Source organism: Corvus hawaiiensis, chromosome 8, assembly GCF_020740725.1.
Source record: "Corvus hawaiiensis isolate bCorHaw1 chromosome 8, bCorHaw1.pri.cur, whole genome shotgun sequence".
Taxonomy (NCBI): Eukaryota; Metazoa; Chordata; class Aves; order Passeriformes; family Corvidae; genus Corvus; species Corvus hawaiiensis.
Genome location: NC_063220.1, coordinates 1,462,501 through 1,470,000, shown reverse-complemented (window position 1 = coordinate 1,470,000; position 7,500 = coordinate 1,462,501). Strand labels below are relative to the sequence as shown.

The following is a 7,500-nucleotide window of genomic DNA, read 5'->3' as shown; positions in this document are numbered from 1 at the left end:
GGAAACTCCAGGAGTTAAAAGATGGATTTGTTCCAGCACCTGGATACTCAGAGGATGAGAATGTATGAACAAAACCCGGAGAAAAACTCAAGGTAGCTACAAATCAAAGAAGGTAAAATTGTCCTTGGATTTCTGGAAGCGGTGGAAGCAGGAAACTCCCACACCAAACCCAGAGTTTTTCAGGATTATAGAATTTAAAAAAAAAAAAAAAAAAAAAAGAGAGGGAAAAATAATCTCTGGAAGTATTGGTGGCATCATTCACAGAGAGCAGGCACTACCCAAGCCAGGACATCTTCCTGGTCTAAAATCAACATCAAATGGAAAGAATCAAAGTTTTGGTGATGCTTTTTCCTATCATTGACTTTCCTTCATCCCTGTGGAGCCCAATGACCACCAGACATATAGTCATGACCACCCTGGGAAGCAGTGGGAGGCTGGAGCAGAACTCTGGGATCGCTCCCTGAATCTCTTTGTACCTCCAGCTACTGAATTGTTTGTTTCCAACAGGACAGCCCCACTCCAGTCCCGCTGATGGATCCCTACATGGTTTAATAAACCTGTTTGGATTAGAACAGGCAGCTCGCTGCCCACCAGCATCTTGTGAAGCACAGAAGAACTGCACAAACATAAAGAGGAAATCCTAATCAAATTTAGATTGGTAAAGAGCATTCCTGACAATCCACACAATACCAAGACCAATTCAATTTTATTGGTTGTTATTCAAAAGAAAGGGCACTCACATCTCTCCTTTGTGCATTAATAACCTCACTTCAACTAGAGGATTGGGATTTTTTTGTCCAGATTGGGGGTTTTGATAGGGCTCGTTGTTTGCTTTATAACTAAAGTGAAGGTTCTGTGCAGCCGCGGGGTCGGGGAGCAAACCAAGTGTGTGGTGAAGATTCACAGTAGTGAATTCACCTAAGTGAGAGCACCACACCCTCCATGCTGTCAAATTAACTTCTTCTCCTGCACATGTCTCAGGAAAATGAGCTTATCCCAGAAGTGAGGCTGGACCTTTGCTTTTTAATAACTCCTTCAGCTTCCAGGTTAATTTTCGTTCTGCTATTCTTCCAATCTGTTTTTTCTTAGAAACTTTTACCAAGTGCAGCGGGAGTTTGACATGGGAGCCCTTGTTTGTATTGCTACTTTCCCAAAGCCTCCTTAAACACTGCTGGAGGCTTAGGCCAGGTTTCTTTATTTCCTTTTCTATTTCTTTATCATTAAGGCCAAGGAGTTTTGAGCAAGCAGGATCCCGCTAATCGCTTGCCCCAGCCCCCATGGCTTTGTTTCTGTCAAAATAGCTCCTTTCAGCGGCTGCAGAGCGAGCTGTCTGGGCAAATGAACTGCTCTTTCTCACCAGATGTGTAACCGTGTTTCGTCTTTCACGAGAGACAAGCTGGAGCCGACTCCTTCCGCTAGCTGGGCCTATGCTACATGTCTTACAACAACACAAATGTAAGCCCCTTCCTTTCCACACATGTTAAACTCATTTCCTAGTGAATTGTTGGGAAAACACAGCGCTATCCTTGCCGCCGCCACCGCGCGCAGATGCTGCAGTTTGCTCCCCGCACCCCTGGCACGGCCGCCACGCCACCACGGGCTGCGTGTCATTCTGCTGGCTGTGAAACTTTTATTTTGCTCAAAGTATGACAGATTTTTTTAATCATTATTATTATATATATTTTTTTTTAATTTGCCTCCAGCCCCGCCACAAGGGAATCTCCAAACCCTGTGGAACAAACACCTTCCCTTTCTCCTGAACAAATGCTGTTTACACTCTGGATATTTTCCATTTTGAAGAAATAAGGAGAGTTTGTTCAATAGCAAATTAAAACCTAGAGTGGAGCCATCTATGTTCTGTTAGAGCTGAGATGATACACCGAGGAACCAGCAAGTTTTCCTCGGCTTAAAACATTAAAGAACCAAAACAGTTAACAGCAAACTCACATCTCATAAAGCCCAGAGTGCCCCTCAGCCTGTAAAATTCCCCAGCTCCAGCTTTTTTTTTTCAGTTATATCTTTGTTTTAACGGGGCATTAATAATGCCAGTATAAGGTTGTATTATACAGGTTTGACCACAACCGTTTTTTGCGAGATTTGCTGTTAAGATAAACAACCCGGCGGAGCTGCTCGGCTGGCAGCGGGACCCGCGTGAATGGCTCTCATTTTCCTGCGCTCCGCCGGGGCTGCCAAGCGCAGGTTGAGCTCCCGCGTCCCCTTCCCCTCGCCCCGCATGTCAATCACCCCCTGGCATCCCCGGTGACAATTTCCATCCTCCCAGCCTGGAATTTCCACCTCCTCCAGCCCGGCAAAGCACTCCCTCCTCAGCCCTGCGAGTAACCCAACACCTGGGCTGCTGCTAGCCCCGGCCCCCCGAAATCTCTCTGCGTTAGCAACGGAGCCTTATTAAACCCATTTCTACCACTTTGTGTTTCACAGGTTGTTTTTTTTAATTATCTGCTGTCTGAGAGTAATTATTTACTTCCTGGAAGCTCACGTACCAGAACTCTGAGTTTGAAAGATTTTTCCATAACCTAATCCAATTCATCAAAGGCATCCTAACAAAATTACAGGCTCTGGCAGTATCTTTGCTTTTCACCTGATAAGGCTGCAGCAGAAGCCCGGGATGGTTTGTATCAGGGTCCCTCCTGGAGTATAGTTTTTGACAGCTTTGCTTAAATCCCTTCCCCCCCCTTTTCCTCTCTCACAAAAGCACGGGATTTTATTATTCCCTCCTCCTAGAGCCGTGCAATGCTTTGGGCTTCAAATAATCAAGTATTAGACGGGGGGGAAAGCGGTGCAGGGGTCTCACCCAGCACGTTTGGGATTTCCTTGGGAACAATGCTCTGGGAGCCGTTCTCCAGCGCATCGCTCCGCCAGCAGCCCAGGTATTCCCACAATTTCCTCGGCTGCGGGTTGTGCTCCGGTTAGGAGCAGGGATTACGAGGGAGCGATGTAAATGCTGTGGCTCAGATGACCCGAGGGAAGGAAAGCAAAGGGAGAAGGAAGCGCATCCAAAGTCCTGGTTCTGGGATGTGGGAGAGCTCGGAGAGGCTGAATTGCAGAGATTACTTTGATTTTCTTTTTTTTCGCTCTGTTTTTATCTATATTTGAAGCCCTGGTGTGTGCTGTGTCCCCGTTTGAACAGGTGAGAGGCGCTCGTACCTGCGCGCCTCAAACCCCAATCCAGCTACCCCTGTCTGCAAACAGATCCCTCGCAGCTAAACCCATTAATCTGCAATAAACCACCTTCTTAAGGAGAAAAAAATCAATGTCGGGTTCCTGATGGCAATTTTTTCCAGAACTGGTTACCCAGGAAAGTCGTAATTTTTTAATATACTCTGAACTTGGGAGCGCCAACAGGACGCTGAAAGCAAACGAGCAGCTGAGCTATTTTAAGGTCTGTTCTTCCAGCAGTTTGGTGCACATCTTAAAGAAAAATAAGAATTAAAAAAAAAAATGACACCAAACTGCTCTGTTTTCATTGCGTTATGCAGATGAAATGACAAGTTGTCATTTAAGAAGTTAATAAACAGTCACCATTTTGCAGGTTATCCAAATGCTACTGAATAGAAAACCTTGGATCCCTAAATGATGTGTAATTAAAATTATTTTAAAAATCCTCCTTGACAGGCCAGGGCTTAGCCAAAATGTAAATGACATTAAAGAAGACAATGAATTTAATTTTATTTAATGTCCCTTTTTGCAGATCCTCATTTACATAGCATTTTTAACAAAAGCGTTGACCTTATAAATGCTGGCATTTGTACAGCTTCTGCAGAGTTGGATTTAATCATGCTTTCGCAAAGCCATAAGGGAAAAAGCTTTAAGTTCTCTGGTTGGATATGGAGTAGGAATAAAAACATTGGGACTGGTCAAATGTTTATCCTCCTTGCTTCTGAAAACAACCTGACAAGAAGATGTAAAGGTCTAGGGAATAACCCATTGCTGTTTGTAAGGCTTGGTAATAATCATACATAATCGTTTGGAAATATAGCTAATAAAAAATATAATGAGTGTTCAGCAAAATCGGCATTAGGCCCAAATTACATGATATTAATACTTGAACAGGTGCAGAAAGGCGCTTTAAATGAGGTAAATGAATAAAATGTCCCAGAGCACAACTGTGTGCACTGACAAAAAGTCAATCACATGAATAATTCAGCGGCCGGGACTGCCAGCAAAGGTCAGCGGCTCTCACCTTTGTGACGGGAAGTGAAAGGAAACGCTGCTGACGAAAAACCCCCCTCGCCCTCCAGCCGCCGCCACCCCGCCGAAGGTGTAAACTTGGAGTAGGGAGGAATTAAAGCGCTGCACCGGCCAGCCGGCAGTGAAAAAAAAAAATCCAACCAAAAAAAAAAAACCCACCCCAGCGTGAACAGCCAAGTCGTTTAGGGAAAATAATCTGAAATTACAGCCAGGGAAAGGTTAAGGGGGGTGGCTACTAGCAATGTCAATTATCTCCCAAATCTGAGGTCAGGCAAAAGGTATTTTAAGAGCCTACGGGACTGAAATTTTGTAACAGCTGTTAAATATGACAAAACTTTTTATTCCCCCAAACTAAAGCTATTCCAAACTCCGTATGAAAGAAATGGGATAAGCAGATGTCTGGCTTCCATACAGGAAAGTAGGACACACTTGGAATGATAAGTCTCCTAAACTCTATAGAATAATGCCAGATTTATTGGGGAGGGGGGTATTTACTGCCCACGGAGATGCCAGCGAGCAGTAGGGCTGTGATGGTACCATCTGGAAACCCTCTGCCGAGCAGGCGCTGGCGATGCTCCGCCAGCACTCCCAGCCCCGGCACCGCGCTCCCGCCCCGGCCTCCGGCCGCCACCGGCACCCAGCGTCAACAGTCGGACCCCCGGCCTTCGGGGACACCCCCGGGAAGGCAGCGAAAAGTCAAGGGTCTGGCTCTGAGCAGGAATTTCCATCCCTCCCTAATGAAATATCTGCTGGTGGCACGGAGGAATGATTCTAGCCCAGAGTGTGGTTTTGGTTTAGCAGTTACAGCGGCATCCTGTAATCATTTACAGCCCTTGGAATGTATGGGTGAAATAGGAGAGATTTATCTGTTCATAGTTGTGATATGTAGACAATGGGTGTTCCTAATGAGGAACATCTGCTTTTGTGTTTTCCCAGAAAACATTATTCCACTATGAAAATGATACTCCCATCCTTTTCAGCAACACTGCAAAGAAAATATGGGCCTTTTCCTTTCTTTTATTTGCTTTTCTTTGGGTCAATCTAATTTCCCAGGGACACTTTTTCTGTGGCATCTTTTTACTGACTGCGTTGCGATTTACGGTGGGTTTGTTCTTTAACACGTGAGTTACTGTGCTGGAGGAACAGCCCCGAAATGCCAGCAGATACTTAAATGTGTACAGTAATAAAAGCCTCCCCGCTCAGCCATGCTCCGTGAGAAACATCCAGGCAACGTAAATAAAAATTCCCAGTGAATTAAAAGGTCGCGGAGGCTCCTGACACCGAAAACCGCTTCCAAGGCCTCAGGTTTGGCTTTTACATTTCCAGCCCACTGCAGGATTCAAACACAGAATTACACAAGTTTATTTAAAATATCAACTCTGCTAATAAATTGTTACTCCTGAGGTGCATAAGGAGTTTTTTGCTTCTGTTTTTTGGGGGTTTTTTTATCCCAGTGCATAAACAATTCCGACTGCCACGGAGTCTCCTAGTGTGGGCTGGAAGAAATGGGTGGCCATAGATCTCAATTCAGGATTGAATTATTGGTTCATATCCTGAGGACAAATATGCCTTATCTGGTCAAAAGCTGCTAAATGTATCCAAAGGACAAAAGGATCTAGTGAAGCATATTGGACATAATTCTTTTTTTTTTTTTTTTTAAGCCAACTACCCAAGCGACTCCACTTCCTATGGGAAACTGTAAATTGACCCCCAGATGTGATGGGGAAAGGTTGTTCCGTGATGCTCAAGAGGGAAATGGAAGCCTGAAATCCAACCCTGGCAACAAATTTAGGCACCAAACTCTGAGCACATGGGTCGAGCGAACGTAAATATCAGGGATTTAAAATCCACCTCGGTGGCTCCAGAGGGCCAGGGCTCCTCTGGAGCTTCCTCCCGGCCATGCTTCCCTCCTACGTTTGCTGCAATTTGCTGGGAGCAAACATCACATCCCACAGTCCTTCAAAAACCCGGCTGGAGAGGCCGCCCCGGCCTCTGCCGAGCACCAGATTCTCTGACATGAGAAGTGACAACTCTCTTTAGAAAGCTAAAATCCGTGCCATCCCCATAAAGCCCAAATCTTGAAAATTCCTAATGCAGAAGGTGATTAAAATTGCCATAAAATTGTCCTATCTTTAAATTTAGAAGCACAGCAGATTTTTCATCAATAATTAAGATCACTAAAGCATTTATGCTAGGCATAAATGGAGTTTCAATCTTCCTTATTCAAATAAACATGATAAACCCATTAACCAAATGTTTTCTGATTTTTTTATCTGTTCTCATGCTGCTGGAATATCAAATGATCACATAGTTCTGATAGTTTGGGGGAGGTATAAAAGCACTGGTGTTGGGTAGTTTGGCTCAGTTTTGCCAGGATCACCCTTCACACGACTGATACAAATCATCTCACAGCAGCTCCAGGATGTTAGTATGGAAATATCATTAGAATCCCTAAAAAGGTGATGTTTCGCCACGTTTTGGCACGTGCAAGGACCACAAACATCAACTCCTTGTGCATTTTGCAGTGGACACTCCAGAGGCATGAAAGGCTCCACAGCTCTGAATCAGAGTCCAACCGAGCACAGAAAAGCAAAATATTATTCTAATTTTCATTCCTGGTTAATTTTCCTCGCGTTCTGCTGCAGTCACACTTTAATGCAATTCACCATTTACATCTGCAAAAGTCACACATCCCTCCAAAAAGAACTCTGCGCAATGAACATGCCCGTAATCCAATAATAAAAGCTGTAACACGCTGCCTTGCATTTACTACGCCGCCAAGATTCCTCCACTTCCAACTATTTTTTAGCCAATAAAGCAGAAATAAATCCAGCTCGCAAGGCAACAACCCAGCGCGGTATGATTTCCATAGCTAAAACACTAAAGACAAATATAATTATATTGATTTTTTTGTACTTGGACTTCTATAAAGTGGTGAACTTGTTCTCAATTGCCTGACACAATCCCAGAGTGATGGCAACAACTGGTCAGCCCTATTTGATTACTAATAAGAGAGATGTCCCTTCTGTCAGATACCTCACATTCCCCACTAAGCAAACAGCTATTTCAGCTAGTTAAACATTAGCATTGCTCTCCACTGGTGGTGCATATTTCTTTAGGCTTAACTCAGGGAGTTTTCCAGGTTTAATTTTTCAGGCACTGGACAGCAAAGTTCATGATCAAAAGATAACTTTGTCCTGCGAGCTACTGAAACACAAGCCTTCTTCAAACCAGCCTAACCCTCTTCCTCACAAAACCGGTGTCGGGTGAACACTTCTCCATTTATTGCTC

General features: G+C 44.4%; 1 protein-coding gene across 10 annotated transcripts in view; it reads right to left on the bottom strand.

The window, feature by feature from the left end:
• Window positions 1–7,500, bottom strand: part of EBF3 (EBF transcription factor 3) — a 121,627-nt gene that overhangs the window by 106,473 nt on the left and 7,654 nt on the right. The gene's annotated exons all lie outside the window — the stretch shown is intronic.